This window comes from Carlito syrichta, unplaced genomic scaffold (assembly GCF_000164805.1).
Source record: "Carlito syrichta isolate Samal-C Ts95f unplaced genomic scaffold, Tarsius_syrichta-2.0.1 Scaffold289261, whole genome shotgun sequence".
NCBI classification, from domain to species: domain Eukaryota; kingdom Metazoa; phylum Chordata; class Mammalia; order Primates; family Tarsiidae; genus Carlito; species Carlito syrichta.
The window spans coordinates 19,614-44,060 of NW_007233357.1; the positions used below are offsets into that span (position 1 = coordinate 19,614).

Here is a 24,447-nt window from a genome sequence, read left to right on the forward strand (position 1 = left end):
GAGATGATATAAATTCAGAGTGATGTGATCAGAGCTACGCTTTAGGAAGAGGTAGCATGTGGTGGGAAAAAAAAAGAAAAAGCATGGACTTTGGTGTCAACTAGGCCATGCATTTAGAGCTCAGCTGTGTTGCTTACTTTTGTGAACTTGGCACACCAGCTAACTTCTTTGCCAAAACTATTTTCAGTTGATATCTATGAAATGGTGCCTACTTTGGAATTAGTAGATTTAATAGTATACCTCTGCCATATTTAGCATAGTATCTGGTGCATAGATTTTCCCATAAATGTTCTTAATCTGATAATGGTATATCAGAAGGATTAGAGATAAAGGAACCCTTAAGGGGTTTTATAATCTGCCTGAATCTGTCTCTCCTTCCTTTCTTTTATTGTTCCCCATTCTGGGTTTTATCCAGTCTGTCCAGACTCATCATTACCTTTTCCACCCCAGTGACTTTGCTTATGTTGGTGACCATGCCTATGTTACTCTTGTCTCCCTTCTTACACTGCCAAAGTTCTCTTCCTTTTTGAAGTCAATTATTTAAGTCCATATTGAACAGTGTTTCCTTTAAGTGTCTTAAGTATTTATCTATACAAGTCACTTAGCTATTTAATTTGTTGACCTATGCTTTTTAAATATTTCTGATATGTATGTCATGTCTTTCCTCATCAAATGTTACGTAGGGAATGACTATCACTTGTTTCTTCTGAATTCACCATAACATCTAGGATGTATCATATACCTAGTATTTAGCCTTTACATGCCTTCTCAGTGGTGAATGAATATTTATCATCATTGGGATAATGATATTAAGAGAAAGCTGACTAGAAAATCTACAGTGGTCTTTTGCATATTTTCTGGCTTTGGTTGCTAGCTGTCTCTGGTTAGGTTATATTTCCATATTCTCTGCTATCAAACATGTTGCATTTTATTAAGTGTCTCTATGAGCCTTACCTAAAAAGCAGTTGATTTTTCAGAATGCCAGTAGGAGTCACCAAAATGCTGGCTGATAAAAGCAGGGACAAACAATTGACATGAGCTGGGTGTATATTGTCTGTTGTTGTGTCCATCCGCATTCCTCAGATTGGATTTTCTTGCAGCATTGTCTTCTTGTTCTGGTCTCAGTGGATTTTCCCGCATGGAGTGAAGTGCCCTCCGAATTCAACCCACCCACCTTTGACCCTTTGGAAACTAGTAGGGACATTAAATGGCTTGCTCTTGATTCTACATGAACTATCATGAGGGATTTATCTCTTTCAGTTAACTGTTTAAAAGGATATTTGTTTTCCTCTGATGGTGTGAGTAATATATATTAATTGTATAAATTTCATTATAGACAGGAAAAATGCCTGTCATTTCATTACCCAACTATTACCGCTGTTATTACCACTGTGTTTTTCTTCCAGCTTTTCTCCCCTTGTATATATATGTGCATTTGTATATAAAAAAAAAAAAACAGTTAAAAAAAATGTAGTATGTTTAATTCTTTAAGAAGTATACCAGGATCATGACTATAATGGCCAAATAACTTTGCCTGACATTTAGAAGCACAAGTTGTAGTACGTTTATGTTTGCTACTTTAGATATATATCCTAGTTTTTAGTTCAGATTTATTCAAGAAGGCAAAATAATTATGTCCTCTATCTTTCCTGAGCATACTAAATAGCATTATTTTTATCTGCCCTTTGGCTCTGAGTGACAGACTTTGGCCAACCTTTGACTTTAATATTAAGTGGTTCAGTCTATCCCCTGTTTCTATTATACATGGAAACTAGGAAAGATGTATGACTTCTTTCATTTCACCATCCTCCTTTATCTCCAAGTTTAGCAAGAATTAGGAGTGAGAATCTGTAAAGACTTTGTGGTTCGTACAGTACTGTTATAACTATATTGCAGAAATAATATTTTTGCTGCATATTTTTTCATGGTAGGTATTGAGTAGTTATAGTAGTTATTAAACATCCAATTATTGAACAGGTAGGTACATGCCAAGATTTTCTGCCAGAATCAAGATCTTTTGCTCTTGACAAATTCAAATTTTTGTTCACTATTTCAAGGTGAATGATACCCTTTCACCTCCAAATCTGGTATCTGCTTTGGGAGCTACTTAGTCAGTGGATGAGACCTTAGAGAAAAAGCCAGCTCTTTAGAATAAAGCTTACAGAGAACCAATTTTCCCTGACTTTGATTTAATGCCTAAGGAGACTTCCTGGAAGCTTGTTCATTTGTTATCTTTCGTTGTGGTTGTTTTTAAGAGACTGGGATCTCACCATGTTGCCCAGATTGGAATGCAGTGACATGTTCATAGCTTATTGCAGCTTTGAACTCCTGGGTTCAAGCAGTCCTTCTGCCTTATCCTCCCAAATAACTAGGGTTGCAGGTGCATGCCATCACGCCTTGATTGATTGATTGATTGATTAATTAATTAATGAACTATTGTAGAGTCCAAGTCTTGGTATGTAGCCCAGGCTTATCTCGAACTCCTGGCCTCAAGCAGTCCTCCTGCCTCAGCCTCCCAAAGTGCTGGGATTGCAAGCGTGAGCCACTACACCTGGTCTCCATCTGTTATCTTTGAAAAGTGGATTGGTCACTGATTAATTTTTTTCCCAAACAGTAGTATATTCAGTTCTATTATAGCAAGGTGTATAAAATTGCAAAAAGTATTGTGTGGTAAAAGCCACAAGTTTTATGAGGAAAATGAGATTAGGGACACAATACTCAAAATCTTTGTCAAAAATGGAGATTAAAAATGGTAGCAAAGGTCAGCCCCTTCAGGTCCCAACCTCCCACTGTGGGAGCTTTTCAGTCCTCTTAATAAGTCCTGCTTTCTAAAAAAAAAGTAGCGCAATTTTACATATGTTAAATGGTTAAACGTACATCAATACCACAATAACTATGGTAGTTTACCTTGAAGAAGACCTGAAGTTTGATGGTGGAATGGCACTTGAAGGATTGCAGTTTGTGAAGTAGTGAATCTGAAGTCTGGCAGAAAGCTACAATAACAAAGATCCATGAATGGATGGTTGTGGCTTATAACATAGTGACCTGAAGAAGGTGGTAGATATTTGAGTGTGTGCTTGTATGCACTTTGTGTATTCCTACACTGATTGGTTCTGCTAAGTGCAGCTTTCTGCATTCACCTGATGCTTCTTGTGGATTAAATGACCCATAATGAAATGCAAAAATTATGCTCAAAGTGTTCCCTCATATATCCCTTGTGTTGGACAAATCTGCATTTTCAAAACAAGTATTAGAACAGAACTGACTGTATGTTCAACCAAAGCTTTCTTTATTTCATTCTTCTTTTTCCCCGCTTTTCCTACTTAACCAGTGGAAAGAATCATGGATTTGGAAGGGAACTTAAGATACAGAGTCTGCGATCTCTTCATTTTATGAGTGAAGGAACTGTGGCTCAGAGAGTTTGTAATTAACAGAGGTTAGCCCTTGGATAAGAAGCTTGGTTTCAGGGTTCCCCAGTATTCTTTTCATGTTTCTTATTTGTATATGTTTTCCTGTGATGTCTAATTATTCTTTGATGTTACAATGCTGAATTAAGTAAGTAGCTGAATGTTACTTTGAAAAAAGTTGCTTTTCCATTTCCAAAGCACTGATTTAAATGTGATAGATACTTTAAGTAAAAATATTGTGATTATCAATAAACAAAAACGACCATGGTCTCCCCGCTCCCACCACACTTTTCTTCTCTTTTTCTTCTTTTTGGTCTCATTTCATCCTTTCTCTTTCTTTTTGAAAGTCCATATTGGAGGAGAAAATTAATTGCCCTGTTAGTCTCCTTACTAATTGTTACCCGTTTGGGGATCAAAGCAAGCAGATTCATATTGCTTTAATATATACTCTGTAATCAAATGGAAATCTATTAATAATTTAATTGAAAACTGTTTAAAATACTTCTTTTTTTTTTTTTTTTTTGAGTTAGAGTCTCACTCTGTTGCCCAGACTGGAGTGCAGTGGCACGCTCCTGGCCACTGTAGCCTCGACCTGCTGGGCTCCAGTGATCCTTTCACCTCAGCCTTCCAAGTAACTGGAACTACAGGCGCATGCTACCATGCCTAGCTAATTTTTTTTTTTATTTATTGTAGAAATGAGGTCTCACCACGTTGCCCAGGCGGGTCTCGAACCCGCGGGCTCAGGTGACTCACTCACCTCAGCCTCCCAAAGCACGGGATTACAGGCTGAGCCACCGAGCCTGGCAATACTTCTTTAAAATTAATTTCCTACTATCCATTATGTTGGCATTTAGAAATTGATTGATATTTCCCTGATCTGTAGTGAATGACCAAAAATTTTTACCTGTGAGTTTACATTTTTACAACGTAATTTTTACTTTAAACTTATATTTTTACTTGTGAGTTTAAAGATTCCATCAACTAATATGTATTTAGTGACATGGTGGCTTACAATTGTAATCCCAGCCCTTTGGGAGGCCAAAGTGGGAGGATTGTTGGAGGCTAGAAGTTCAAGACCAGCCTGGCAACATAGTGAAATCTTGTCTGTACAAAAAATTTTTTATTATAAAAAGTTAGCTGAGCTTGGTGATATTTACTTGTAGTCCCAGGTACTTGGGAGGCTGAGGCAGGAAGATTGCTTAAACCCAGGAGTTCAATGCTGAGGAGAGCTATGATCATGTTACCGCACTCCAGCCTGCACAACAGAACAAGACCCTGTCTCTAAAGAAAACAAAAACCAAACAAATGTGTATTTAGCAAGTCTGTGTGGGGGACAGAAAAACTGTAAGACAGTCTGTGCCTTTTGGTGACAGCTACTTTTTTGAATTTAACTGAAGCATATCTAAAAGAGGAAATGAAAAGCTAGAAAAATACTTGAAGTCTTTTTCTTTCAAATGTTTCCTCCCAAGCCCCAATGTTCTTATTTCAGTAAAGGAATATCATAGGTGAATATTGATGACTGACCCTTGCTGCAGTGGCAGGAGCACTGACTGGGAGTTAGTAGAGTCTGTGTTTCTTTTTTGGAATCAAGCAAAGTGTATTTCTCTTTAAATGACTGAGAAGTTCTAAGACCCTTGAAATTTATTTGCATCTCCTTCCAATTTGCTATAACAACACCTGAAATCCAGTTAGAGTTTTTATTTTAGCTTATTCTGTTACCGATTTTCCAATCAAATATTTTTATTTTATGGTGGCAAAGTTTACCTGGAGATGTGCTTCCTGGGCCAAGGGCCCTTATGACCAGAGTTGGAAGTTTTCATGCTGCTCTGTCCCACAGGAAAGAGGCTCAGTTAGAGGCTTCCTCTGTGTTCTGTCTTGGTCCCTGGGTGTGATGCTGCAGACTCCAACTCTGACAAAGTTACAACTGCTGAGGAAAAGCTGTGATAATTATTACTACACAGCTCTCCTTAGCTCACCCCTCACATGACAAAATGCAGATCTTTTATTAGTAGTATCTTGATCTCAGTTCTCTTTTTTTTTGAGAATACGTATTTTTGTTTACATTTGGGATGGTATTAAATTGTCATATCAACATATTTTATTGTTAAGATGTAAACAATGTGATACTGATGGTGAATACATGAGCTTGAATTCCCCCACTGTTAACTTTTTTTTCTTTTGATTTAGAGGTACTTAATTTGTTCTTCTCCAAAGCTTCTAGTGGGCTGAAACTGAAAGAAGTCACATTTCTTTCAAAATGAATCTTAAATGCTTGTGTTTTACAAAATTTTAAATTAAGTCATATTTTTAGCTTTGACAGCTGGTTGATATGTAGCCGGTGACTAATGAAATGAAACACATTTTTGTTTCACAATCATGTGTTCATGTCACCCTACAATTTTGTTATTTTTGATGCAAGAAAGAATGATTAAATCTAAAGAAACAACAAAAAAATGAGCTCTTTGGTTATACTTTAATGAAGATTTAAATCCAGTCTTTTGATTTTTGAATTGTAGATGATGTGGTTATAGTCTCAGATTTTGTGGTGTGAGATATTGTTAAATATGAGAGAAGAAATTATTCCCTCTGATTCTGGTTCAACTTGTGTTACTTTAGCTTTTAGACCTAGGGGGTAGTAGACACTTAATGTTACCAGGGATTTAAACTGAGAATTCTCAAACTAAAAATAATCACAGCAAAACAGTATATATATAGCGTGATTCAGATTTTGTGATGAAAAATCAATAGCTTCAGAGAAAAAGTTCTGAGATATACAGAAACAGATTGATGGTGATTTTCTTTGGGTGGGAGAATTATAAATGACTTTATAAAATACTTTTTACTTATATTTTTAATAGTAAGCTATGTTTTACTTCCATCATGAAAAACAAAATAACTATAATGGGGCTAGCAATATGAAATCTTTACACCACTACCAAGTTCTCTGTTGTACTTGATGAACAACACTCAGCGTGTTGTCTGCTGACTTTGCATTTCTCATCTTTGAGCATACGGAGAACTTTCAACTCAAAACTGGGAGATAAGTTTTTTATTAAGTAATTTTTGCCCCTTAGCCTTCTGGCCACCTCTCAAGTCATTTCAATCATATTTCAGACTGCTTTTGCTACTCTTTGTGCAAGCTATATCTTGATTACTTCAAAGAAATAGATGTTGTTTACCAATTTACAGGCTCTGAGGAAAATTTTTTTAGAGACCTAAAACTAAAGAGGATACTGGAGTGGATAAGGCAAATAGAATATGTTAAATTCTTCCAGGTGGGAGGGGGGTTAAGGAATTAAATAACAGTTAAAACTAATTAATTTGCTGATTGTTGGGGTTTGGACAAAAAGTCTTGTTTGTCTGATAAGCATGCTTGAGATTACCTACTGGCAGGGGCAAGTCTCGAATCACTGGCTCACGAAGACGGTAGTCTGTAAATCTGTTCATCTCCAATCCTGAGACATCTTGTTCATTCTTAATCATGTCTAAGTGTTTCTCATTCTGTTCCCTCATTGGTTCACTCACCCACCCATTCGTTTGTTCAGCTTTTTATTATCCCTGACTATGTGCTAAAAATACTTTTGTATTATTAGTCTCCTATCATTTAAGAAAAGTCCCTAACAAGAAAAAAAAAAAAAAGAAGGGGAGTAATTATGGGGGAAGAAAAGGAATGGAAAGAAACAGAAATAGTGTAGAAGCAGTAAGAAAAATTTACACTTATATAATCAATATTTCCTGTGTTAAATTATGTTTAGCCCAAAGCTGCCTCCTTGCATGTTGTGGGTTGACCTAGAAGCTTCTTTAGCTTTGCACATGGTGAACTCTGACCTAGCTGGATATATAGACTGATTAACCTATTCTTGTGTCAGTTGCTGAGTTTTGGCCAATCAAAGGCAGTCATTCAGACCGGGTTCAAATAAGGCAGATGCTGAGCAGTAACCAGTCCAGCTATTTCTGTACCTCACTTCTATTTTCTGTACTCCACTTACCTTTCTCTGTCCATAAATTTTCTTCCACCATATGGCTAACCCAGTGTCTCCCTGAGCCTGCTCTAGTTTGGGAGGCTGCCTGATACATGAATCCTTCTTTGCTCAGTTAAACTCTATCCAATTTAATTTGTCTTAAGTTTTTTGTTTTACTACCTGATAGAGTACAATTTTGGCATTCATAAAGCAAAAAAAAAAAAAATTGATTGATTGAGTGGGAGTCTCACTCTGTCACCCAGGCTAGAGTGCAATGGCATGCTCACGGCTACCGCAGCCTCGACCTGCTGGGCTCAGGCAATCCTTCCACTTCAGCCTTTCAAGTAGCTGGAACTACAGGCATGTACCACCATGCCTAGCTAATATTTTTTTACTTATTGTAGAGACGAGGTCGCGCCATGCTGCCCAGACTGGTCTCCAACCTGTGGGCTCAGGCAGTCCTCTCACCTTAGCCTCCCAAAGTGCTGGGATTATAGGCGTGAGCCACTGCACTTGGCCAAAAAAAAAAAAAAAAAAAAAGTGTACATATGTATATATCTTTAAAGGGGAATAATTAGGATGTAAGAGCTCCTAGAAGTTAAAAGTAAAGATAATAGAAATTTAAAAGATCAGAATGATTAGAGGATAAAGTAGAAGAGATCTTAAAGACCATAATAATACCCAAAGATATAGAAAATAAGGAAAGAAACAGTAAAATTAGAGGATCAAGAGTCTAGCTAATAGGAGATCCAGAAAGAGAGAACAGATGAAATGGAGGAGAGGAAACTGCCAGAGATACCATGCGAGAAAATCCTCAGAACAGAAAGACATTGGTTTTCAGATTTAAAAAGGCCACAAAGTGTCCCTGAAATGATGGATGACAGAAGATCCATACCAAGATGCATCGCATACCAAAAGAAGTTAGTGTATATTGCTATTTGATGATTGAAAAATCAAAAGCTACCAGGAGAACAAGCTGGAAGAGTTGTGAGTGGTTGCCTCTAGGAATCAGAATGGGGGAGCAAGGAAGGTACTGCGTTTTGCCTGATAAACTTTTTGTACTACTTAAATTTTTTAAAAAACTCTGTGCATATATTGTTTTGATAAAACTAAAGATGAATTTAGAAAAGGACATAAATCAAGCCCTGAGGGTCTAATAGGAGAAACAAACCTAAAATATTATTAAACCATATAGTAGATGCCATAATGGGCTGTGGGAGCCCAGAGAAAGTAGGAGAACTCTTCCTACTTCTCTATTTGGGGACAGTGTCACATAAGAGGTAGCACAGGAGCTGGGTCTTAGAGGATGATTATGAGTTTTCTGGCAGAGGAAGGGGAAATTGACCTAGTCAAGAGGAACAGCCTATTCAAAGGCTTGAAGTATGAAAGAACATTGAGTGTTTAGGGGAAATTAAATGCTTTGAGGTTTCTGGATTTTAGTTAATTGAGCAGAAATAATTTTCATTTCTTCCCCATTTCATTTGTTCTCACATATTTATGTATGTGACTGTTCTCTGCTAAATTATACATTATTTAAAGACAAGGGTTCATTTCTTTGTCATTAATCTTTGAAACCTTCACAGTACCTAATGTAAGGCTTGTACATGGCAGGGTTTTTATTTTTAATTTAAAATATTCAAATAACCCCTCATTTAAGTCTTTGAATTAAAGAGAGGTCTTCCCAAACCTTGTTAATAAGAAAAATTTAGATCAATTAGAATTCAAACACTATGATATTTCCAGGTATATTTGTATTCCAGGAAGGGTACTAGGCTACAAGCTCCTAGAGGACAGGGATCATGTCTAGCTTTCTTCTGTCATTTGTTTCTAATGTCATTTGTTCCTCATGTGAATTGGCAAAGGTCAGTGTTTGGCAGCTTTGCATCTTAGCTGGTTCCCATCAAGTTTGATATATTACCAGAAGATGCAATACTTTTAATTTTTTTTTAACTTTAAAGATGTGGGGTACAATTCAGATTTAGATATGCAAGTGGACATTGTACAGGTAAAGTTTGGGCCTTCCTTTGGATTACTTTTTTTTTTTTTTGAGTCAGAGTCTCACTCTGATGCTCAGGCTGGAGTGCAGTGGGATAGTCACAGCTCACTGCAGCCTCGACCTCCTGGACTCAAGCAATCCTCCCAGTTTGGCCTTCCAAAGTGAAGGGAATACAGACATGAGCCACTGTGCCAGCTCAATACTCTTCTTTTAGCTATGTTAGGTCTGTTCCATACAGATACTTCTGAATCCCAGTCAGGGCCATTTGCGGAAACTCTGATTCAAAGTCTGGAAACCATGCCTCTTCCCTCTCCCACCTAGCATGTCTGCCCGGTACACTTATACCTGTAAGTCTTTACAGAGATAGGTTTTTCTGTTCCTGTGATGCCATTCTTATTTGTCTCCTTCCCTCCAACTAGTCTGCCAAACCACCTTTTAGACTGCAGATCTACTTTCTACAGGAAATGTCTCCTTTGCAGATTAAGCAAAGAAGAGCTACTGATATCTTTTTATTTTTTTATTATGATGTAATTTTTTCTTTCTTTCTTTTTTTTTTTTTTTTTTTTGAGTTGGGGTCTCTCCTTCTGTCACCCAGGCTGGAGTGCAGTGGTGCACTCACGACCGCTACAGCCTCAACCTGCTGGGCTCAGGTGATCCTTCTGCCGTAACCTTTCAAGTAGCTGGAACTACAGGCACATGCCACCACACTCTGCTAATTTTTTAATTTATTGTAGAGACGAGGTCTCGCCAAGTTGCCCACGCTGATCTCGCACCCGTGGATTCATGCGATCCTCTGACGTTGGCCTCCCAAAGTGCTAAGATTATCGGCGTGAGTCACCACACCTGGCCTGTGATGCAACTTTTCTATGGCCATTTACCCTGTCAGCTCTCCAAGAATTCTGCAATATTCATTTTTCCTAAAAGAAGAAAAGGACTTAATCTTTTAAAAAATTAATTTACTCTTAACACATTTAATACAACCAATTATCTATGTTAATAGAATAAACAGCACATAAATAACCCCTACTCTTAAATATATTTTGCTACTAACACTTCAATATGCGACTGAGATATATTGCAAATTCACAGAATTTCAAATAAACAAAGTTGTGTGTTGAAACCAACATAGGAATCAACATAAAATTGAACACCTTCTCCAGTCCTTTTTCCCATCTAGCTCTTTGTAACATTTCAAGCCAAGAAAAAGATATATAATTTCATAGGTTGATACAAATATTAACCCAGGTAGAGCTTTATATATTGAATTTGCATTTTTTTGAATGGATGATGAAAATAACTGTGAAAAGTTTTGAGTTTAAAGACATTCCTAAGACTGAGTTCAGTGACTCATGCCAGCTTAGGCAACATAAGGAGACCCTATCTCTACAAGGAAAAAAAAAAGGAAAAATTAGCTAGGCATGGTGGTGCATGCCTGTAATCCTAGTTACTTGGGAGGCTGAGGCAGGAAGATCGCTTGAGCCCAGGAGTTCAAGCAGCAGTGATCCTTGATCGTACCATTACACTCCAACCTGGGCAACAGAGGAAGACCCTGCCTAAACAAACAAACAAACAAACAAACAAAATGTTTAAAATAAAAAATAAAAAGACATTCCCTCTTCTTGGATTGTAAAATATATACTAGGAACTGATAATGTCAACTAACTGATTAAGTGAGGAAATTACAATAGCAAAAGATATTTTGAACATGTTTTGCCAACATTGGATAACTGACAACTTCCCTTTGCCTTTTATTTGTGCTTTGGTATAATGGCTGTATTCTGTTGGCTGATTGTCATTTAAAGTTTGTACATCTGTTATTGTCCCTCTTAGGTAGGAAGCTCATAAAGGGGAGATATCTATTCATATGTTTATCTTTCTTTGGTTCCCTTTTAAATTATAATAACAATATAAAATACTTAAAAAAATGGAGATTTTGACAAAAATAGTGACTTTTTGTATACGTAGCTAAACTTAGCTCTGAGTAGTTCTCTAAAATTTGTGTGATTTTTTTTTGTTTCCTAATTTAGTACTTAACAGGGCTTTCTTAATGGTAGTGAAAATGACTTTAGTCATAAATACTAATGAATTTCATTCTGTATTATAGATGCATTCTTAAAATATTTTATATAAACAGATATTTTTAAAGTTAAATTTATGAAAGAAATGTGAAATTTGTTGTTGTAAAACAGAAGAAGTGAAGCAATCGTCCATGATTTCTTAGATTTCTGAATGTGCATTTTTATGTAAAGTAGGATGTTTGTTTACATTGAGATATGTTGTTGAGAACTAAGAGATATCATCCCATTGGATTCATTGAGTTGTGTTATCATCATCCTGGGTGTTACCCGCATGTTTGATTTCACAAGGTGACAAATAGTTTTGAGACAAGTTAGTCAGTGTGGTTTAAACATAGATGGAGATGTTTCTTGCAGGCAGGTCTAAATTAAAACAGGATAAGAGTTCAGACATCTTTGTTATCAGTACACAACCTTCACCTGACCAATCAGGTCTCCCAGACCTGACCCCTTGACCAGTCAGGCCTACCAGACCTGACCGCCTTGCGGGCTGGAATGTAGATCTACAAGTACAGTAAATCACAGAAACAATAGGGAGTTGCCCAAAACAGACATGTTCTTAAAAAAAGTCCAAATCTAGTTAGGCAATAACTTTCATTATTTAGAAGGTCCTTGTAACCTTAGAAGGTTGAGAGATGGTAATCAACACTCATGACCAGACATCTGTAACCTGCCTCTTATGAGATTTGCTTAATCATCGTAAAATTATACAAAGCTTCTTGTCAGAGGCAAACATGCTTTTTCTCTTAAGGCACTCATACCTTTCTTGAGCATGCCTTTTTATTTCTAATGAATTCTTGCTTAAACTTTACTTTGGATTCACTCTGAAATTCTTTTCTATGGCAAAATCAAGAACTCACAGAGCACTACACCACACCCTACCTGGTACCAGTTTAATTTCATGCGATACTTCTAATCAAGTGGTAATAACTGACTGGAGCCCAGGGTTGAAAAGCATGATAACATTGAATCCAGGCTGTTGAAGAGTGCTACAATTGATTAGTGACAGCTATTGCGAGACATGAGAAGAGAAACAACAGTTGGAACTTTCTGTGTTTTTGGTCACCCAACTTCAGGATAGAGCTATGTGGTGACTCTAGAATCTGGAGATAAGACATGTGACCTGTTCCTAAATCAACTTTTTTTAATAATGATAAAGCACTTGGAGCTGAAGAAGCTCTGTAAAAACGTACAATTTTTCAGGCATGCAAGCCCACAAAATTTCTCTAACCCTTTCCGTCATTAACCTTGATAATATTATGACTTTAAATAGCTCCTTGACAGCCAGGCTTGGTGGCTCAGCCTGTAATCCTGCGCTTTGGGAGGCTGAGGTGAGTGGTTTGCCTGAGCCTGCGGGTTCGAGACCTGCCTGAGCAACTTGGTGAAACCTCATCTCTACAATAAAATCAGAAAAATTAGCCGGGCGTGGTAGCGCATGCCTGTAGTTCCAGCTACTTGGAAGGCTGAGGCAGAAGGATCCCCGGAGCCCAGCAGGTCGAGGCTGCGGTGGCCGGGAGCAGCCACTGCACACTGGGCAACAGAGTGAGACGCCAACTCAAAAAAAAAAAAAAGTTTCTTGACATCAACAAATTGAGAGAACTGAATGATCTTATTTTGCCATTGCCATTTGCGACAAATATGTTTCTTCAACTATGTTTAGTACTAGAAAAGACATAGACTTTCTAATTGCCCAAGTCTCAACAATGTAAAAAGTAGGTATTTGTTGCCTCTGGAGCAGAACTGTCTATTAATATGAAAATATATCTAAAGATGAGCAGCTGTAGTTCAGAGAAAAGTAGAACCAGCAACGTGGAGCATATTTACAATTGCAATAAAATTATTTTCTCTACAGTGATTATTTCTTAGAGTTGAGAGGGATCTTAATGGTTTATAGTCCAAACCTTTTGGAAAGATGGTAAAAATCTGAGGAAGTGAGAGGCTGAGAATTAGAGATCCCATTTCCTGATGCAAATGGAAATTATCGCTAGATTTAACTAAGAAGGGCACTTAGTTGGAGGCAGAGAGCATAATCATAATATTCTGCTTTTCTGTTTTTGTCTTTTGGAGAGTTAGCTGCTTCAAATGTTTGTTTTATGGTTGCTTGCTGATATAATCCGTATCCAACTTGAAGGCCTGCAGCAGATTTTGACACAATGTGATGTCTGCCTAGTATGCTGAATGTCAAAGTGAAGAAGTTCAATGAAGCACAGGCAAACAGCGGAAGTAGCTATGACTCCCTTAAGGTAGCCAAATGTCTTGTCATCTAATTAGTGACACGCATGAATGGATGATTTCTGTAGGAACAGATTCCCACTGTCCCTACAGCGAAACCACAGCCAAGGGAATGGGGTTGGTGGAATCAGCAGGAAGGAAGACACTGTTGAGCTTGCCTCTGATCTGGCACAGTGAAGAGACATGAGAATGTGGGATAAGTGGGAGGCCCTAGAGTTTTGGGGGTGAGCCCCAAGGAGCTCTGGTGCCACTCTGGGTCCAGTGCCAGTGGGAAGTTTGACAGGGGCTACCCACCTGTCAAAGAGTCATGCTGATGTCCTAAGCTGAGCTCAGGGAGGACAGAAATCTGTGGAGCAGAAGGGCGAAAGCTCACTTGATCTTGTACGAGTACAGACTTTGAGAGCAGGGCCTCATAGGAACACAAATAATCATCTGTTTTCAAATATGGTAGGGCATGTGCAGAAGGATTTCTTTTTACATTTGTTTTTTTGTAATAAAAAAATTATGACTAAAGTGGAGTCAAAAGATATATTTTCAGAACTATTTTACATGCAGAAAGGTCTGGAAGGCTACAGAATCAGACTTGATTATCTCTAACATCCTGTCTATGAATTGAGAAAAACAAGGAATCTCCATTTGGACTTTGGGTTAACATTATGGTTTCAATGTATCCCCAAAGTTCAGGTGTTGAGAATGTGATCCCTAATGTGGCAGTGTTGGGAGGTGGTGCCTAACGCAAGGTGTTTGGGTCATGGGGGCTCTACCCTCATGAATGGATTAGTGCTGTGATTATGGGAGTGGGTTTGTTATCTCAGAAGATGGTTCCTTACAGAAGAACGAGTTTGGCCCCCTCTTGCTTATGCTTTCTTTGCCCTTCTACCACATGAAGCCTTCCACCATGGGATAGCACAGTCAGAACGCTCTTACCAGATGCCAGCACTGTGATCTTGTACTTGTCCACCTCCAGAACTGTGAGGAAATAAATTTTTGTTTTTTAATGAATTATTCTGTCTCAGGTATTCTATTGCAGCAGTACAGAACAGACTGAGACAGTTGCTTTTGAATGTGATTCTTCTCTTTGTTTTCTGTTCCCTTTGGGTTCTCTAATCCCCTTCCAAATAGCAGGGGCACATTCGTAGACTTGAATGGGGTGTATATCTTGATCACAGTAATGGAATCCAAAAATAGTTGTTTAAATTTTTGATTAAATTTGATTTCTGTAGGCAACTCACATACTTTAATTTTCCATTTGATAAAATATCCAGCTAAGTCAAATCTTGTTATGGCGAATTTTCTAGGTTTACTCAAAACTAGTAGTCAGTTTACTGGAGCTTGAACTCATTTTGCTAATTAGAGATGTTTAGTAGATGTATTATGATTTGATATTTACTTTATGGTATTATGGAAGAAATAGATTTTCCCCTAGGAATTAGAAACTAAGGGAAGAAATTCTTGGCACTTATAGGTAGCTAGTCATAGTTTTGAGCAGCTTGGTGTTTAAAGTTGCTCCAGCAACTTTGTACAGCTGGTGACCATTCTTTCCTTTCACATGTACTTTTTGACTGCCTGAGATATGCCAGGTACTATAACAGGCACCAGTGCTATCAAGACAGACTCAGATCCTGCCTTCACAGAGCTTATACTGCTCAGCTATAAGAAGGCTTGGGCCTGTACCTAGACCACTTAAGCACCCAATTCTGACTTGTACCCTACATCTTTAAAGTAAAAAAAAAAAAAGATTCATCAAAAAAAAAAAAAAGAAGAAGAAGGTTTGGGCCTTACTACCATTGTTCACCGAGGGATATGAAGAGATGAGATGAATCCAAATTTATTATGTATTTAGAAAGAAGACATTCTGAATGCTGCTTACAAGTTAAGTATTAAATTAGCAGCTTATGTCAACCATTGTTGCTGTTGGATAGCCTCAGTTATAGCCAAATTTTACTTAGCTGTGTGCAGTGTCTAAACAGTTTTTTCAGTTTTAATTCTCCGTTTTGCCTTGTAGATTACAGAACAGTTGATTTTGATTGATCTTTCACATTATCCCCTTAGGCTCTTAGAGGATTCTCTAGGACAGTTGTTTACCCGAGAATTTTCAGTGACATTTGAGAAATAAGATCTGTCTTATATGTGGAGATGGTTTCTCTGCAATGTTCCCTGAACTTCATGTTGGCCCTTGCCAGAGATCTCTATTTTTACAGCTACGTGCGTCATTGTCATTTCTATCTGATAGATGCCTGAATGCAGCTTCATATCCTTCCTGTCTTAGGACTTGTGGGGCTTGGCTCAGGCAGCTGGATAGAGCAGGGAAGGTCACTGAGAGTAGGAGATTGGATTATTAGTTCTTTCCTTGTCCCCACACAGCCTTTTAAACTGTGATACAATTATTTGGTACACTGTTGAACCCATTCCTACTGGTACCTTTTCTCAGTCTTCAGCCTCCTCACAGCCTTTCTGTGGCACGTGAAATCCATTCTCTACCCTAATTTTTGAAACTTCTCTGATTCTTCTACTTCTCTCTAATGGGTCCTTCTGTCCCTTGCTTCTTCCGCTCTCCCATCTGCTCAGCACTATAGACATCTGCCCAGCTTTATCTGTGGTCTTCTGCCCTCTCTGTTTCTTTCTCCTCTCTTTTCTACTCTTTCACCTGTTCTTCCCTTCTTTGCTTCTTTTTGTGCATTCTTCTATATGTTTCTTTAAATATACATTTACTTAGCACCTACTGTCTGTTTTGTAGTGTGCTAGGTTTTTGGAAGAGAAGAGTGAATGGGACAGACACAGTCTCAACTTTCATAGAGTTTACAATGAATTTCCCAATTGATTCATAGATTATTATTGTGAAATGTTTTGAGAAGTACTGGTTGCTATGAGAGCATGTAATTTGGGGGTCTGTCCTAGTTTAAGTGGTCATTGAAGTCTTTCTTAATGAAATCATTTTTAGCTGAAATCTGAAGCATGAGTAGGACTTTATGAGGGGGCAGGAGGGAGTGTTCCAGGCAGTAGGAACAGAAAACAGTTCTCTAACTCAGTATTCTAGTCATATTAGCCTTCTTTCAATTACAGTCATGACAGCATAACAGCGTTTCAGTCAATGGCAGACCACATATATGATGGCTCTACCATATAGCCTAGGTGTATAGTAGACTCTACATCTTGGCTTATATGAGTAGACTGTGGTGTTCATGCAACAGCGAACTCACTTAATGACACATTTCTCAGAATGGATTCCGTTGTTAAGCAACGCATGACTCAACTTGAATGTACCGTGCATCTTCCCACCTCATTAAATGTAAGACAGAAGTTAGCATCTTTCCTCAGTGTCACCCCACCTGATTCTTCACTACAACTGCCTCTTCTCCCTAGTTCACTGAATTTGAAATCTGTCATCTTTGATAATATATATTTAACAAATGTACACAAGAATGCACGAAAAGAAGCAGAGGAGGGAAGAAAAGTTGGAAGGGTAGGAGAAGACAGGGAAGAAAAGATGATAGGTAGGCTGTCATTGCTTTCTCTTGAAATAGATCTAAGATTTTCCCTTTCTTCTTTCTTCATTCTCCCAGTCTATGGATACATCAGAGGCATTATCACCTCACAGATGGATATGACATTAATCACTGGAGTCCTTGTATCAGCTCTTTCCCCTAGTACTTCCTTGCCCTACCTCCCCAGCCTAGCCAGTAGAGTTCTCTCCAAGACCCAGTTTTTATCATCATACCTCTTGGCTGAAAAGTGTCAAGTCAATTTCTGATGCATAAAATCCAGATCCTTCTCCTTGGAGTCCTTTAATATTAGTCCTTAGACTATCTTGCTAGTTTTGTTTCTCAACATAATATGCCTTTTGGGACAGGCAGATATTCTTCCTCTTCCCCATGTTACCATACTCATTCTTGCCTTTTCCCTTCTGTTTTACTTCAACTTTTATTACTATCTCTAGGAAATCTTTTCAACTACTGTAGTCCTCAGTGATCTCTTCCTTTCTGAACTCTGAATTACTATTTATGTATTTATCTTTTTGTTTTTGAATCAGAGTCTCACTCTGTTGCTCAGGCTGGAGTGCAGTGCCCCTATCACAGCTACTGCAACCTCAACCTGCTGTGCTCAGGTGGCCCTTCCTACCTCGGCTTCCAAGTAGCTGAGACTACAGATGCATGCCACCACACTCAGCTCATGTTTTGATTTTTCTGTAGAGACAAGGTCTTGCCACCTTGCCTAGGCTGGTCTCGAACTCCTGGGCGCTGGCAGCCCTCTCGCTTCAACTTTCCAAAATGCTGGGATTACAGGCATGCACCACTGCTCCTGACCTCTGAATTCTTTTTTAATATCACTTTCTGTATTTCATATGTGCTAATGTCATTTCTTGAATTACAAGTTTAAGAGCAGGGATATGTCTTATAGTAATTTTATATACTCTAGTTTAGGAGTCACCAAATAGGTACTTAATAAATGCTTTGAGGATGTACAGAAGATTCATTTTGATATCATTTAATGAGTGCTACTAATTCATTGCTAATCAGGGCCTATATGTGGTTAATGTTGTTACCCTTCTATCCTGCATGTTGGGTTTAATTTGAATTGACAATAGACATCACCCTAGGTTGAAACAGTAATTCATTTGAATGGTCTCCAATGCTCCAGGGATCTTTTCTACCAGTTAAAGTCTTAAATTTCACAGAGCTGGTCAAGTATTCCTTCTAATATTCCAACTATTTTTATAATCCTTTACAGTTTACCAGTTTTACTTAAATGAATCATCTCATTTAATCCTTTTTTTTCCCCTTGAGTCAGAGTCTTACTCTGCGTCCCAGGCTGGAGTGCCCTGGCACAATCACAGCTACTGTAGCCTTGACCTTCTGGGCTCAGGGGATCCTTCCATCTCAGCCTCCCAAGTAGCTGAGACTATAGGTGTGCACCACCATGCCCGGCTAATTTTTTGATTTTTTTATAGAGATGAGGTCTCACTATGTTGCTCTGACTGGTCTTGAACTCCCGGGCTCAGGCATTCCTCTCGCCTCAGCCTTCCAAAGGGATTACAGGTGTGAGCCACTGCACCCAGCCCATTTAATCCTTAATACAGCTATTTGAGGTAAGTGATATATCTTTATTGTACAGAAGAAGTTAAGGTATAAAGAAACTTAAATGAGTATGGGTCACTCAGCTAGTTTGACCTGAATCTAGGCCTACTAAATTAAAACTCCTTTTCTAATGGCCTTATTATTATTGTTGTTATCTTTATCTAATAAAGAACTTGCCTTTGATCGTACCTAATCATTTTCTGCTGGAAGCCTTTGTCCATGTATGTTTTAGTTGTTTATCAACTGCTTCCTAGAAAGAATGAAAAGGAGGTTACAGATATTTTTAATGGATTAGTATCTCAACTAATATGATTTTGATTGGTGCCTTTCTAAGATCGTGACTTTTTTTTTTTTTGAGTTGGAGTCTCACTCTGTTGCCCAGGCTGGAGTACAGTGGCATGCTCACAGCCACCCCAGCGTCAACCTGTTGGGCTCAGGTGATCCTTCTGCCTTAGCCTTCCAAGTAGCTGGAACTACAGGCATGTGCTACCATGCCCGGCTAGTTTTTTGTTTTTTTTTTTTATTGTAGGGAAAGGTCTCACCAGGGTACCTGGGCTGGTCTTGAACCCACGGGCTCAGGCAGTCCACTCACCTCAGCCTCCCAAACTACTGGGATTACAGGCTGAGCCACCTAGCCCAGCAGACTTTTTTTTTTAAATAGAATTTGCTTATGGATGATTGTGTGATGAGTGAAGCCTAAGCAGACTGATATAGTGGAGTATTAATTAGTTACCAGTTTTATCTCTGGTAGACTGTGTACCCAACACCAAATCTAGATAACCAGACCTGTAGTGTGCCTGACCAGAAAGAGCCAGGCTGAGATTAAGTTTTCAAATGTCATAAGGGCAGGGTACGGTGGCTCATGCTTATACTCAGCACATTGGGAGGTAGAGACGAGACAATTGCCTGAGCCCAGGGGTTTGAGACCAGCCTGGGAAACTTGACGAGACCTTGTCTCGGCAATAAAAAAAAGTAAAATTAGCTGGGCATGGTGGTGCATACTTGTAGTTTCAGCTACTTGGAAGACTGAGGCAGAATGATTGCCTGAGCCCAGCATGTCGAGGCTGCTGTGGCTGTGGCTGTGAGCGTGCCTGGATGACAGAGTGAGACTCTGACTCAAAAAAAGAAAGAAAGAAAAGTCACAGGGAAGGCTCCGTAACTAAAGAAGGTCTAAGCATGAGACTGTAAGTCTCTGTCTCTTGCTGGTTCTATTTGATTACAGAGGCATGGCACTTGTAAAGCTTTTTTAAAAACTTATTTCATGTTCTTACAATCCTTGGGAGCTATAGAGTGGGTGTTCAGACCAAAAAGGCTACTTCCTGAAGTGTTTATGCAAAGGATCATTTTTAGAGAGTTATGTGGAATGGAATTGGGTCTGACGTCAATTCTCAGAGCGCTTCCTCTCCCCTGGAGGAATAGGCCATATGTAGAGACAGATGTGAGACTGAAGTCTTTTTTACATATAAATAATGCTGGGAGAGAATGAGAACATTGCTGTAGAGTAGAGGCTGGGGAAGAACAGAGTTTACTGTAAGCCAGGGAGGACCACGTTTGTTCTTATATGCACTTTTATGTGATAAAATACGAGTACGGTAAATTAATAATAATTCAGTAATAATAGAGCAAGTGCCTGTGTAATCATCACCTAAGTGAAATAATAGTATATTGTCAGCACCCAGAAGTTCCCCTAGTCATTCCTTTTGATCACTACCCATAACCCCCTTTGCAGGGAGTTATCTGACTTTTATGATAATAATTTTCTTGCTTTTTCTCTTTAGAGTTATCATTTTACATGCAGCCCTAAATGATTTAGGGTAGTTTTACCTGAATAATACTGCATTTATTCTTTTGTGTCCTGATCTTTTCACTTACATTTTGTTTGTAATTATCACACGTTATTGGCAGATAGCAGTAGTTTATTCTTTCTTATTAGTGTATAGTATTTCATTGTATGACTTAACCACAGTGTATTTATTATTTTACAGTTGATGATGTTTGGTTTTTTCTAATCTGGACCAGCTACAAATAACACCATTGAGAACATCCTTAAACTTGACTTTTGGTGCAAGCATTTCGGTTGGATATACATTAGGTTGAACCATATGAAACTACCATCTTTGTGGATCAAACATCAAATATTAATTATTTCATATAGTTCAATCTAATACCTAGGAGTAGAATTGTGTTGATCATATGTTCAATTTCAGCAGATGTTGCCTAATAGTTTTCTAAAGGTCTTGTAGCAACATAATCTCCTGCCAGCAATATAAAATTATTGTTCCACATTCTGATCCACACTTGATATTCCAATTTTTCATTGTGGTTTTCATTTGCATTTTCTGGTTACTAATGAGATTGAGCACTTTTTACATTTGTTTTGGCCTTTAGATTTTTTTGTTGTGAAGTAACTATTACAAATTATTTGCCCTTGTTTCTGTGGGGTGGTTTGTCTTTGTCTCGTTGGTTAGCAAGAGTTCTTTATATATTCTAGATATAAATCCTTGATGGATAAATGAGTTGCATATATCTTCTCACAATTTATGGCTCGTCTTTTCACTCTCAATGTGTCTTTTGATGAACCGGTATTCTCAGTTTTAGTGTAGTCAAATGTGTCCATCATTTCTTTTTATAGGTAATGTTTTTTGTGTGTGGTTTAACAAATTTTTTACCCCAAGGTCTTGAAGATAGTTTTCTACATTGCCTTCCAAGAGCTCACTTTTCACTTTTAGGTCTGTACTCCATCTGAAGTTAATTTTTGTGTGTGGAATGAGGTTGAGGTCCAATTTCATTTTGTCCCCTAATGGATTTCCAGTTGTCCCAGCACCCGTTGGTGAAAAGAACATTCGCTGCTTTGTGGTGTCATTTCTGTCATAAATCAAGGTCTATAAGTGCCTACATCTGTCTGTTCTAGGCACTCTGTTCTGTTTATCTATTCCTGCACTGATACCTCGCTGTCTTAATATCTATAGTGCTATAGTAAGTCAGTCCCTACTTTGTTCTTTTTTAACAGTGCCTTAGCTGTTCTTGTCCTTCGCTATTTTAGAATCAGCTTGTCAAGCGTCACGAAAGTCTGTTGGGATTTTGATTGAGATTGTACTTAATCTATCAATCAGTTTGTTTAGAATTGCTATCTTTACAATGTTAAGTTTTAAATCTAGGAAAAAGGAATACCACTCTATTAGTAAAATCTGTTTTATTGTCTATCCAAAAAGCTTTGAGATGAAATTAACCATTTCACTATTTTCTTTAATTGCGGTAAAATATGCATAACATAAAATTTACCATTTTAACTGTTTTAAAGTATACAATTCAGTTGCTTTTAGTACATTCATAATGTTGTATGACTATCACCAATATTTAATTTTATAACATTTTATCACCCTGCCCTCACCCCATGCCCATTAAGCAGTCACCACGAAGGTCCTTAGCAACCTCTGCTTTCTGTCTTGGAGAATTTTCCTATTCTGAACCTTTCATATAAATGGAATCATATAATATACTATATATGGCCTTTGGTGTCTGACCTCTTTCAGTTGCATCAGTGTTTGTAAGGCTCATTCATGATGTAGATCTATCAGAATTTTATTCCTTTTTGTGACTTAATACTGTTCTATTGTATGAATATGATACATTTAAATTATATATTATAATTCCAGTACACATTATAAGTTCATCAGTTAATGGACATTTGCCAATAAAATATCATTATATAGATGTGTGTGTGTGTGTGTGTGTGTGTGTGTGTGTATTTTTTTCTTTTTCTTTTTTTGGTAGAGAGGAGGTCTCGCTGTGTTACCCAGGCTGGTCTTCTGGGTATAAGCAGTCTTCCCCCTTCAGCCTCCCAAAGTGCTGGGATTACAGGTGTGAGCCACCACGTCCAGCCAAAATTTCATAATTTTTAAATAGAGCACGCTCACATCTTTTAGATTTATTTCAAGATAGATGTTTTCAAATCCTTATAAATTATATTTTTTATAAAATTTCATTTTGTTTATGTTGTTATATAAGTATATGGCATTGACTTTTACATCCTATAAGTCTAAAGTTTGATAAAAATCTTAATTCCAAAACTGTCATATATATTAGTTATGTCCTTTTAATGAATTTGTTTCTTCCTTATAATTTCTTCTGCCCTTTGTTTTTTTTTCTAGTCTTACCATGCTCTCTAGCTCTTCTAGTACCATGTGAAACAGAGTAGTGATTGCAAGTAGCCTTGACTTTTCCTTGATCAAGAAGGGAAAGCTTCATTCTTTAACCAGTAAATATGAGATTTGCTATATAGATCTACACATGTTTCAAATGGTCTTTATCATAGCTGAAAGCTGATAATCTAAGAGGACTCTTTTTTGGTTTTAATTTTTAAGATGCATAGATGAGCTACTGAAAGCACTTTGCCTCTGACTCAGTCATTTTTGACAATTTGAGGTATGACTTTTGAAGTCACACTGTTTCCAAATATTACTCTGCTATATACTCATGTGATTTTGGTCAGGACTATAAATCCTTTTAGGGCAAAAACCTTGTCTTTTTTTTATTTGGTTCTATGTCTTTAAGCGCTAACTTAATGCCTAGTACATGATAGGACTTTAATATACATATGTTGAAAACAGTGAAGCTAATTTGTCTGAATCTTGACAGAGATAATAATCCCTCTCAGGCTTTGCTATGATTTTTAAAATAATATGTGTAACATAGTTGGCATGTAAAAAGTGTTGAAAAATATTAGTTTCCTTCCTTTGAGATTTACTTTTCTTTAGGGGACTACATTAGTGGTCTGTTTTTCATCTTTGGACTTTACTTAACCTCATAGAAACTTGCTTAGTGTCTTTATTTATTTTTTGCTTTAAAAATGTTAAAACATTTTTAGCCAGGCATTAGGTTCTTGAGAGTGTGAGGCGGGAGGATTGCTTGATTCCAGGGACTCAGGGCACAATGATCTGGCCTGTGAGTAACCACTGCACTTTAGCCTAAGCAGCATAGTGAGATAACGTCTCTTAAAAATTAAAAACAAACTTTTTAAAAGATTTAAAAGGCCTAAAAAATTTTCCTGTGGCTGCTAAATATCCTGATGGCTTTAAGATGAGAGAGAATGTGATGATAGTCTGAAATGAACCATTTAACTGAAGAAGGATCCTACAGATTGTGTAGCATGTTTCATTGACGTAATTAATTTTGTGAGAGGCACAGTGCCAAAATGGCTTTACATGAAATGTATTAAAATTCTCTTTTGAGTATCTGTAATGTTCTGGTGTATCCATTTTATCAACAACTGAATGACTCTACTTTTAATACTATGAATTTTTCATAATCTTCACTCCTGTAGTTTTGATATCTCAGTTTTGCCACAGGATGGTTCCAGTGTCTCTGTCAATTCTGTTAAATTTTTTTTTTTTTGAGTTGGAGTTTCACTCTGTCGCCCAGACTGGAGTGCAGTGGCATGTTCCTGGTCACCGCAGCCTCAACCTGCTAGGCTCCAGCGATCCTTCTGCCTCAGCCTTCCAAGTAGCTGGAAGTATAGGTGCTCACTACCACGCCCGGCTAATTTTTGATTTATTGTAGAGACAAGGTCTCGCCAAGTTGCCCTGGTGGGTCTCGAACCTGCGAGCTTTGGCAATGCACTTGTCTCGGCCTTCCAAAGTGCTGGGATTACAGGCTGAGCCACTGAGCCCAGCCAATTCTGTTGAATTTTTTTTTTTTTTT

General features: G+C 37.8%; 1 protein-coding gene across 1 annotated transcript in view; it reads left to right on the forward strand.

The window, feature by feature from the left end:
* Positions 1-24,447, forward strand: part of LOC103256337 (alpha-1,2-mannosyltransferase ALG9) — a gene marked incomplete at its 5' end in the record, with an annotated part of 67,309 nt that overhangs the window by 18,534 nt on the left and 24,328 nt on the right. The gene's annotated exons all lie outside the window — the stretch shown is intronic.